Consider the following 11,882-nt stretch of genomic DNA (forward strand, 5'->3'; position numbering starts at 1 on the left):
GGGTTAGGGACAACCCGGGCTTGTCTGAGGTCACAAGATCATCGACGAAAAGGACTGAAGTACAGGCTAAGTACAACCAATTGCACAAGAGGATGCGAGAATGCGAAAATGAGCACCACGAAATACAAGAAGCCAATCAAAGGCTAATTGGAGAATGGAAAGATATGCTGTCAGCGCCATGTTCTTCTCGAACCAAAACCGCACTTACCGCTACTTCTGAAACAGCAAGGTCAATGAGCAATCTTTCCCCAGCCTTTGGTTTTGCTAGTAACGGTGGATTTGATAAGTACACTTTCAAATTCTTGAGTGCTTGCTGACACTCTTCGTTCCATTCAAAACGATCCTGCTTCTTAAGAGCTGAGAAGAATTGAAAACATTTCTCTGATGATTTAGAAATGAATCTTCCCAAGGTTGCAAGCCTCCCTATTAATCTTTGAACTTCTTTTTTGCTCGTAAGTATTTCAGGGATTTCCTCAATGGCCTTAATCTGTGCAGGATTCACCTCAATACCGCGGTTAGAAACAAGAAAACCTAAAAATTTACCAGATGCCACACCAAATGCACATTTTTCAGGATTTAACTTCATGTTATATTTTCGCAAAATTTTAAAGGTTTCAGATAGATGCGATATATGATCTCCTGAATGCTGAGTTTTAACAAGCATATCATCTATATATACATCCATAGTTTTTCCCAAATGCTCTTGAAACATTTTGGTAACTAACCTCTGATACGTTGCTCCTGCATTCTTTAGACCAAAGGGCATTACTTTATAACAGTAAGTCCCCCTGTCTGTTATGAAGGAAGTTTTTTCTTCATCTCCTGGATCCATTTTAATCTGATTATACCCTGAATATGCATCTAAAAAACTTAATAATTCATGACCTGCAGTTGCATCAATCAATTGATCTATGTGTGGCAGTGGAAAAGAATCTTTAGGGCAGGCTTTATTAAGATCTGTGTAATCTACACAAACCCGTCACTTACCGCTCTTTTTTGGAACTACAACAGTATTGGCTAACCAGTTAGGATACTTTACCTCACGAATAGAGCCAATTTTTAGCAATTTTTGGACTTCTTCTTGAATCACCTGATTCTTGAAAGTTCCTTGCTTTCTTTTCTTTTGCTTGACTGGAGGATATGAAGTATCTTCATTTAGTTTATGAGTCATCACCTCCGGTGGTATACCTGTCATGTCAGTATAGGACCAAGCAAAACAGTCTGCGTTAGCTTTTAAAAATTCAATTAACTTACGCTTCACCTCCGGGCTAAGATTAGCTCCTATATACACTTTTCTTTCTGGCCAGTGTATAAACAAAACCACAGCCTCCAGCTCTTCTATCGTCCTTTTGATGTTTTCATTTTCCTCTGGTTCTTGAATGGAATCGGGCCTTGAATCTACATCTGTTTGTTCTTGTTCAGTTGAGGTTGACGCTATGTTATCCTCAACTGAATTCTGTAATTGCTATTTTTCTTCACCCTTCGTGCTTGAGTCTGCCACGGAGTTGATGTTCCTAGATGTCTGTTGATCTCCCCTGATTTGACAGATTCCCCATGGCGTTGGAAATTTAATGACTTGATGCAAAGTTGAAGGAACAACGTCCATCTCGTGGATCCATGGTCTCCCAAGAATCATATTGTAAGCCATCTCCATGTCTACTACCTGGAACTTTGTGTCTTTGACGACTCCTTCAGCAAATGTGGTGAGCGTTACCTCTCCTTTTGTAACGACGCTGGAATTATCAAACCCAGATAGAGTATGTGCCTTTGGTATTACTTTTTCTTCAGCTTGCATCTCACGTAATACTCGTATCAAAATAATGTTCACAGAACTACCTGGATCAATCAAAACTCGTTTCACGTTAGTGTCATGTACAAGTAAAGATATTACCAGTGCGTCGTTATGTGGAGTTAATAGACCCTCGGCATCTGCATCATCGAACGTAATATTTTCTCCCTCCAAGACATGTCGAGGCCGCTTCCCGTGGGTAATTGTTACTTTTGAAACCTTTTTATATGATACATCGTTGATCTCTTCACCCCCACTTATAACGTTGACAGTTCTCTTGGGTGAAGGTGGTTTTGGAGGCTCTTGCCTGTTCTTCATGTATGCTTGTTTACCTTTCTCACTGAATAACTCAGTGAGATACCCCTGTTTTAGCAAATGATCAACTTCACCTTGCAGAAACCTGCAATCTGCTGTTTTATGCCCGTGATCGTTATGAAATTCGCACCAATGATCAGGGTTTCGTCTGTTTGGATTCGATCGCATTTCCTTTGGCCACCGTACCTTATCTCCCATGCTTCTTAAAACAGCTACGAGTTCAGAAGTGCTTACGTTGAAATTATAACCACCAAACCTTGCCTTCAGACCCCTATCATCATCTCGTGGCTCGCGTGTGTTTCGATCATTCCCAAATCTGGAAGACGAGCCTGATTCTTTATTCCTTGATCTGTGATCGTACCTTTGATTATCCTGCTTTGATCGTGAGTCTCTCCCCGCAGGTCCCATGTATGGATCGTACCTGTTTTTACCGGATCTTTTTTCATTTTCTGCACGTCTTGAGCTTACTTTTTCTTCTTTTTTATGTCGTAAAATAATATCTTCTTCAATCCTCATCTTTGTACTGTATCTGTTATAGACGTCATTCCACGTCGTTGCTGGAAATTCTCGGAGGCTTTCCTTGAGTCGCCTCGTAGCTTCTGAACTGTTCTCATTCAAGTTGCTTGTGAAGGCTATGGCTGCCCAGTTGTCAGGTACACGTGGCAATGTCATTCTTTCACGTTGAAATCTGTCCACGAATTCTCTAAGCAATTCTGAGTCTCCTTGCTTGATCTTGAAGATATCTTCCATTCTTTTTTCAACTTTTTGAGCTCCCGAGTGTGCTTTGATAAAAGAATCTGCAAGCTCAGCAAAAGAATTTATAGAATTTTCGGGTAAAAGAGAATACCATGTTAACGCTCCTTTAGTGAGCGTTTCACCGAATTTTTTGACTAAGACTGATTCAATCTCCTGCTTAGTCAGGTCGTTGCCCTTTACGCCTGTTGTAAATGCAGTAACGTGGTCTCGTGGGTCTGTTGTTCCATCGTACTTTGGTATATCAGGCATTTTGAACTTCTTTGGAATTGGGAGAGGAGCAGCACTTGGCTTCCAAGGCTGTTGAGAATACTTATCCATATCTACCCCTTTGATCACGGGCGGCACCCCAGGTATCTGCTCTATGCGGTCACTTTGCTCCTTGAGCTGTTTCTTCAATGTTAGTACTAAATTCTACAAATTAGAATTACCTGGTTCTCCCTCCTGTGATTCGCTGGGGGTTCCACCACTACCTGAATTAACGAGTCCGGAACGAGGGTTCTCTAGAGTGTTGTTATTTGGTGTGGGTGTAGGTGGTGCAGCAGGTAATTGGCTAACAAAAGCCTGAAGAGCTTTATTGACTTGAGAGGCAATAAGTTTTTGTAAAGCCTCGTCCATAGTTTCAACATTTTCGAATTGAGCTTGTCCATCTGTATGAGACCCCTCAAAAGTGCCTTCACGAGACCGTCATGGAGAACCTTGTGGAGAAGGAACTAATGCGTTATTAACCTGCAGATCTCCCTGAAGTTGCTGATTTGTTTGATTTTCTTGGTTTCCTTGAGTGTTATCATTGTTGTTTGCCATAGTTGATGTAACAAGGAAAGTTAAGCAAAGAGGAAATAGATTATCAGATTCCCGGTAACGGAACCAATCTGTTTAACCAAAAAATGGAATTTTAGTCAAACCTAGAATTTAGAAGAACTCGGGTTACTCATAATCAAAGAAATGAATAAAAGGAAATAATTCTGAGTAGCAATATAATAATCAAGAAAAACAACTGATACCAATGTATATTCCAATAGCTTTTTTGTGTTCTACAACTGATCATATATCTCCTTTTTATAGGTACCTTTGAGAATGTACGTTATGCCTAAATCATAATGAGGCTATTATGAATAATTAAAGACATTGAATGCTACGTTACACAATCATTACATTGAATATATATATTCCTTAACGGACTCAGCATTTAATACCCATTAAATGTTGTATCTGCACGCTTTTTTATAATCAGATTCACTCCTTCTGATGCCAGGATATAAATGATTTAAATAGGTACGGGCGCCATGCTACTTATCTGATGTCCCGTGCCTCTTGCTCCTTCTTTGCTCGTGTCTGTTTTACAATTCTTGAATCGTGTCTAATTGAGATTTATTGACCTTTTGACCAATCCACGTGTCCTGACACGTCACCATATATATAAAATACAAATTTTCCCCAATACAAGTTTATAGAAGGAGCTAAATATGCTATTGGTGCTCTAGATGGGCAGGTAACGTTATATGTACTCCATTATCTTTTTGTTCTATGGTGATAAACTCAATTTCAAGTTATATGTTCTACTTTATTTTGCTTCCCATCCATCTGCACATATGTATCATTTTCATGATTCCAGTAACTCTTCAATATAAAATTCATTAGTGTTATTTGCACCCTCCGACATCATATAGAGTTTGATCTTTAATGGTAGCAGAAAACTTAATTGCATACAAAATTGAAGCGATCGTAACATCGAACTACAATAAATTTCGAGTTACTCTTACTTTTTTGTAGTACGTTTGTTTGTAATGGTTAAAAAATAGAAATTCCGTTTGTCCATGATTTTTCTGGTAAGAAAATATATCTTTTCTCCAACCAGAACGATTTTCCTAGCAGTATTTTCGGATGCTTTACCAAATTGGTACTGATCCAGGGAATGGTTTTTTATTTAACCATGGTCTGATGGACTGTTTTTAGTTAAATAAATATTGACCTTTAGATTTAATTAGAAGGGACAGGTGTCATAAAAATTAAACCTACACTGGAAGAACTTGACTGATGATGTACAGGAGGTGAGCCAAATCCATCCGTATGTGCATTCCATTTGTCTTTTTGTTTTATGATGAAAATCATTTTCTCTTTAGGTGCTCTACTTATTCTGCATATTGATGTTGATTTTTAACTCTTTTAAGGAAGCCCAATGATACGACCAAAGCACACAAGCAAAATTTAAATTTAAGATTTTAATTTGATGAGTTTGACCTTTAAAGTACTTATTATCATATTTTTTTTAAAAACATATGCTCAGATACAATATTGTTTTGTGTTTCGATGAACCCGATGCCCTAGCACTAGATCCGCCCTACCAAAGCTACAGTAGCAAGTATGCTAACCATTATTAAGCGATAACAGAAAATGGAGACGTTTAAATTACCATCACTCATGTTATGTTAGCTTTCAGGGTATATAGCATAAGATTGTCATTCACTAATAGCTTGTTTGGATTGTTATTACATATTATATTGTATCGTATTGTTACTTTAAATATAATATTTTTTTATTATTACCTAAATTTTATTAAATAATATTGTTAAATTCATCGTTACGTAACGATAATAATGACGAAAAATATCAATTTATGTAACAACCGATTTCTATATATAACAAACTTAATAGGAGTGCCCTCAGAACGTTCATTCAACTAATCATAGTACATGCCTAATTTGAGTTTGGAAACAAAAGCTAATACAAGCATTGGACTTCATTTCTTCCACTGTCGTTGTAGTGAAATCATATTTCACACTCTAATCCACAATTCGTATGAAAGAACAAAGGTACTGTGTCTATCTCCTCAATCTAACAGAAGAAGCATCTTTGCAGATCTTGCAATTATCATTTTCCAACCAGTGCTTTAGAAGGCGATGGTCTAAGGTGGAGTATTTAAGGTGATGGAACACGAAGGTCAAGGAACTCCAAATATAAATAGAGCCAAAACAACAACAATTAACGACATTCAATAAAAGAATTCACATAGTGTCGTCTCTATCAGCCTCTTCAACCTCTAGGCTACCCCCTCAAGGGCTTACTATTGGTGTAAATTTTAGTGAGAGAATTGTTTACGCGTAAAACGGTACAGTTGAATTTATACGTGGTTTATAGACAAGTGAATTAATTTGTTCCCAAATATAATAATTAAAGTAGATAAAAATGTAATACTTAGCCTTGAGATGGAGATAAAACAGCAAAAATCGTTATTCCGGGAGCAGGGCTTCAGGGGACAATAACAACGATATAAATGAACAAGAAGATAAAATTATAATGAGCTTTGAACAGAGTGTAGCGTATGTTTGTCAGAAAATTCGTGTCTTACAATGATAATAGAGCTTACTATTTATAGCTGCATCTAGGGAACAAAGTCCTAGGATCAAGCCCATCTTTTAACGACAATTATGAGAGCTATTGAAGAATGTGTAATGACAGGTAATGAATGCCATATTCTCTATAACGGGCCGTACACTTAATGTTGTAGAATATTTTTTATTAAATGCCACTGGGTGACATGCATTTATTTCATCTTATGAGCATCATTCTCTTCGGTAACAATTGAGATCATTGCCTCCGGATTCAACTGCCTTCTGTCTTCGGCTCCACGTGTCACTTTCTCATACGATCATTTAATATAAACGTATTTTACCCTATACAGATAGTCCCCCTGCTTTCCGGTGACATAACTTTGTGTCACCGGAAAGTTGGTAGAAATACCTTTTCTGGCAGAAAATTCTCTGACCCCCTCTAAAAAGTTTCTGCGGTTGATTCGACGCAAGTCTCTCCATATTAAATGCCCCGAACACGCGTCATCCCGCGATTTAGCATCACATTTGCTGGTTATCGAGGTAATTATGGCCATGATTTTAGCTGCCTATTCTTTACTTATACGCATCAAACTTTTTCATTTACACTTCATAATTCTCTAAACTTTCTCAAACTCTCTTTACTCAACTTGTACTTTGTTCTTCAACCTTTCTTTAACCTTCTTTTTGAGAGAAAACCTTCCTTCCTTTCTGATGAAAAATGGCTTCTTCTTCCAGAAACCCTAGTTCTTCAAAGAACATAGGTAAAGCTGATGATGCTGCTGCTCCTCCTACGGTGAGCTCCATCATCCCAAAAAGTCTTTTCACAACTAAAGACTTTGAAGAGAATTATCCTTCCGCTCACCCTCGTACGTGGGTTTTTAGCATATACCCTTCTTCCATCCATCCATCCAGTATTCCTGTTGTCAAGGAAGACTGCCATTGTCAAGATTTAGACATTATCGCTCCTGACCTGACGGAGCGGATAACCTTGCCCAATAAGGGTTTTACGTATTTTTCTACGTATCCCTTCACTTTGGGGCCGTTCTTTTTGAGTGGAGAGCTCTACTCCGTCATCGTGGAGTTCTGCATCCATTACGAGGTATGCCTAGCACAAGTAAGTCCTTTTGTATGGAGGACAGTCGCTTGTCTTCGACATCTATGCTAAGAGATGGGAGACAAGCTAACCCTAGCTCGATTGATGAATCTTTATTCCCCCAAGGTCTTCCGCAGGGGAATGATAAATTTCAGCAAGCGTGACCACCATGCTCTGCTATTCAGAATGGATGATGACAATGACTGCGGGTGGATAGAACGGTTCATTGCAGCTGCCACCAGTGACATCATTCCGACCATTGCTTCATCCTTTCCGGAATTATAGAACCGCACTCGTAAGTTCCCCATTTGTCTTTTCTTCCGTTAAAGATCGTCCCATATTGTTATTGGCCCTTCTTCTTTCGCTTATCTCAACGACTCGGTGGGTACTACCTAGGGTTGAAGGCTTAGACCAGTGTGTCCGGAAAATTTTGGACGTTACTACGCCCGAGACTCGCACGTGGAAAGAGTTGGCCCTTAAATATGGGTGGAAGGCCAAAAATCATGGTATGTCAAACTCAACTTGTTTTTACCTTTCGTATAAGGAAGTTGTTTAACCTTTCTCTCCTGTTGAATTCAGGTCTACCCCATGGCTCAGTTGTCGTCCCGGAGGAGGACGTTTTGGATAGTCCTACTGATGCGGCGAGGCTGCTGCAGGAGGCTTTTACACAAACAGGTGTCTCCGAACCTGCTTCTGGTGCAAGTGCTTCTTCTCGGAGTCCCTGACCGGAGAAAAAGCAACCAAAAACAGACGTTCCTCTGCGGCTGGCGGAAAAAATAAAAAGGCAAAGAGTGCCGCTCCTGAGTCATGTACGGAAGTTCTGGTGATGAGCCCCCGCCCGAGCCGACCATAGACACTGTGATGATTGATGATGATGGAGAAGCCAGCGAAGAGGGAGCTTCTCTACATAGAAGACGACGACCTTCCTCAACTCAACAGACTGCTCAATCTGTTGAGTTAGTTACACCAACCGAAGACGATCCGTCGACACTCTAGGGGGAGTATGAGATGGTGGAAAATGCCAACTCCCGCTTCCGAATCCTAGTCGCCGTGCCCGGTACCGTGAGGTTGAGTACCGGGCCCCGCCGTCCTTGGTTGATGAGCAACCAACAACTAGCACTGTGCTTGTCGCAGCCACTTCTCATCCTTCAACGCTATCAACTTCATCTCCCTCTTCTCCAACTCTGGCTTTGCCACTAGCAAATGCTACATCATTTCCGCCGATTGCAGCTGCGCGGGAGGAGAATGTCTCTCTTCCCAATCCCCATTTCATGGGAACTTGGGGCAAAATTATGCTGCCCCATTAGAAGATCCTCAAAAGAGGAGGAGCGTCAACCTCTCGTTTTCCGCCGGATGTAATCTGTTGTCCTGGCCGATAGAACTTGCTAACTATCTGAAGCCCTTGGCTTCAGAGAAAGATTGGGAAAAAATACAAACTCTCTCGGGAGAGTGGTTGTTGAACAATTCCATGCATAACGCAACGGCGGTATAGTCTTTGTTTTCTCTATTGTTTCTTCTAGTTATGTTATGGCAATGTTTTGAATTTGCATTCTTGTTTTGCAGGACAACTTCCTTGCTTCCGAGGGCCTTCAGAGGCTGATTCGTGATAAGGAGGAACTTACCTTTGAGCAGGATCAACTTTTAGCCGAGAGCGACCAAACTGTTGCTTGCCTCTCAGAACTTTAAGCTCAAGCTGCTGAGGTTGTTGAGTTGGAGGCTCAGTTGCACCAAAGCGAGCAAGAAGTAATGACCCTTATCTAGGAGGTTGCCCCATTGAGGGCTCAATTTGAAGAAGTTAGGGACAAATGGGTTGAAGTCCATTCTGTCGTCCTTGCTGCGTCCGTTCGTAAGGCTGCCTCCACTAAAAGATTGAATAATTTTGAGGTGGCCTTAATCTCCTAAGCTAAAGATCTTGGTGGTGCCGGGGCGAAGTATGCCCAACTGAAGGAGAAGCATAAGAGGACCATTGAGCATAATAGAATTTTCAGCTCTACTGTCTGTGACCTCGATGTTAGCCTCCGGTCTGTTAGATTCGCGTGAGAAAATATTTCTCCCGACTTTGACCAACTTAAAGAAGAGCGCAAGCTCTGAGAGGCTTCCCTCATTGTTGACAAAATATATGCTATGTACATCATGAGGAGAAAAACCTTGGAAGAGGCTAAAGCGGGTGTCATTGATTTTGATGCTGAAATCGCTAAAGCCCGTGAGCTGGAGTTAACTGCTAAAAAGGGTCTTCCGGCCAAGCTTGATGCTACTGATTCTTTTGGTTCTGGTTCTGAGTTCTCCATAACTGAAGAGGAACCGGAAGGCGATGATGCTGAAGGCCAAAATGATGAAGGCCAGGATATCGAATCGGTGGCGGATCCACCCACTTCACCTAGGGGCGTAGATGTTTCTCTTCCTCCGGGTTCCGGATATGCAGAAGCTTTGTTCTTGCTTTCCTTTTCAAAGTTTTGTACTTGTGCTGTTTCACACATTTATAGTGAATAAAAACACTTTTTCGTTCAAGTGTCGTATACATTTTCCTTTTTGCGTACTTTCGTTTAAGCACTTATGCAAGTTTTCTCTTTGCATCTAATTGTGCAAGGCTTTGGGTGTATTTTTCCCCGAAAGCGTTTGGATTTTTGGCACAAGTTCTTCCGAAACCAACCCTTTATCGTGAGGGTTTTCATAAGAGAGGGCCCTCTTATGTTTACAGTGCTCTTGAAGAGGACGTCTCCTATTCATTACGGCACTAGCATTTGAAGTACTTGTTTAAATTTTAAATGATAAAAGTAATTCATCGTTTAGAAAAGAAACAAGATCGAAACAAAAAGGGTTGTTTACATTTTAAAAAGTACATAAGCATTCGCTGTACTAAAAGGAAATTGCCATTTCTTGTGGCTAACTTGTACAACTTTTTTCTACGGGGTTGGCCGTAGAGTCCCCGGTCTTGAGGATACAACTATATTTCCGGGTTTCGTATTCCGATTGAAGTGGCAGTCGTTGTTACCGTATCCTCGTATCATTCCCCCTAGTGTTCAAATGTGAAGAATGCGAATTTGAACGGTGGAAGTTTTATGCCTTCGAGGATTCCACTAGTGAATTTCTAAATAATCTTCAGTTCGATAACAAACATCGATTTCCCTTAGGAATTTATGCTATCGAGCCAAAGATTATCTAACGATCCCCTATTCCCCTTAGGAATTTATGCTATCGAGCCAAAGATTATCTAACAATCCCCCAGGGGCTTGCACTTGTGAATGGTTGGGTAATCTCTGTTCGACAGCAAACTTTACTTCCTGGTAGGAACTTTGCTATCGAGCAAAAGACTACTTAATCGCTCTGTAGTGGTTCTTTGCTTGTGTGCCTTGTCATTTTAAGGTCTTTGTCACGACCCGAGTTCTCACTCCGAGAACTGTCGTGACGGTACCTAGTCTCTTCGACTAGGTAAGCCTAACAATTTGCGGAAAAATAAAGATACAAATCCAAAAATTAACAGGTAATATAATAAAAGAGTTTAAAATGCTGCTTGGCATATACCATAATAACACTCTCAAACTGAACATAGCACTCCCAAAACCCGGAATCTCATGAATAACAAGCTAATGAATTACATAGTGTTCTAACTCCAGAAGTCCAAACGAATTAAAATACAAAAAAGTCTATAACTGAAGGGAGAATAGAGAGGGACTTCTAGGTCTGGACGCGGCAGATATACCTCGAAGTCTCTGGATCACCTCGCCTCTCGGATAGTATGGCTGAGCAGAAGAACCTGGATCTGCACACGAAAAACATGTGCAGGAAAGGGCATGAATACACCACGGCGGTACGCAGTAAGTGCCAAGCCTAACCTCGGTCGAGTAGTGGCGAGATTAGGTCAGGGCCCTACCGGTTATACAGCTATAACAAGGTAAAACAGCATGAAATATGGCATATATAGTTAAAATACTAATAGACAATGAATAATGGAATCACAGAAAGAAATAACTCGGTACACAGAGATAGCAACAGGGGATCTTCCAGGATAACGTCCCGTAGTCCCAAACGTAAATGTACAGAGGATCTCCCGAGATACCGCCCCGTAGTCCAAATAGTAAATGTGCAGAGGGCTCTCCTGGGATACCGTCCCGTAGTCCCAAATATAAATGTGCAGGGGGATCTCCCGAAATACCGTTCCGTAGTCCCAAAGTAAATACACAACCAAATCAATATACACAATAGTCTCAGCCAGAAAGTCTAAAGTTCTATTCAAGTTCGTATCAAAGAAACAAGTAATTCCTACCCTAAACATGCTACATAGAATCCAAGTAAGCAGTTAAAACAGATAAGACAGTTAAGGCACGTAAGCATGCTTTCCTAAGCTAAGCAGAAGGATACATGAACTAGTATTTCTAAATTCAAGGAAAAACATAGATATTTACTTAATGAAAACTGAGTTTTTCTACAATTAGCACGTGTACGCACTCGTCACCTCACGTACACGGCATTCATATAACAACAGTACAAAAATCCTAAGGGGAGTTCCCCCACACAAGGTTAGGCAAGCCACTTACCTCGAACGAAGCTCAAAATCAATTACATAACGTAAATATAGCTACAAGAAACTAATTTAACTAAT

This window comes from Nicotiana attenuata, unplaced genomic scaffold (genome assembly GCF_001879085.1).
Source record: "Nicotiana attenuata strain UT unplaced genomic scaffold, NIATTr2, whole genome shotgun sequence".
Classification (NCBI taxonomy): domain Eukaryota; kingdom Viridiplantae; phylum Streptophyta; class Magnoliopsida; order Solanales; family Solanaceae; genus Nicotiana; species Nicotiana attenuata.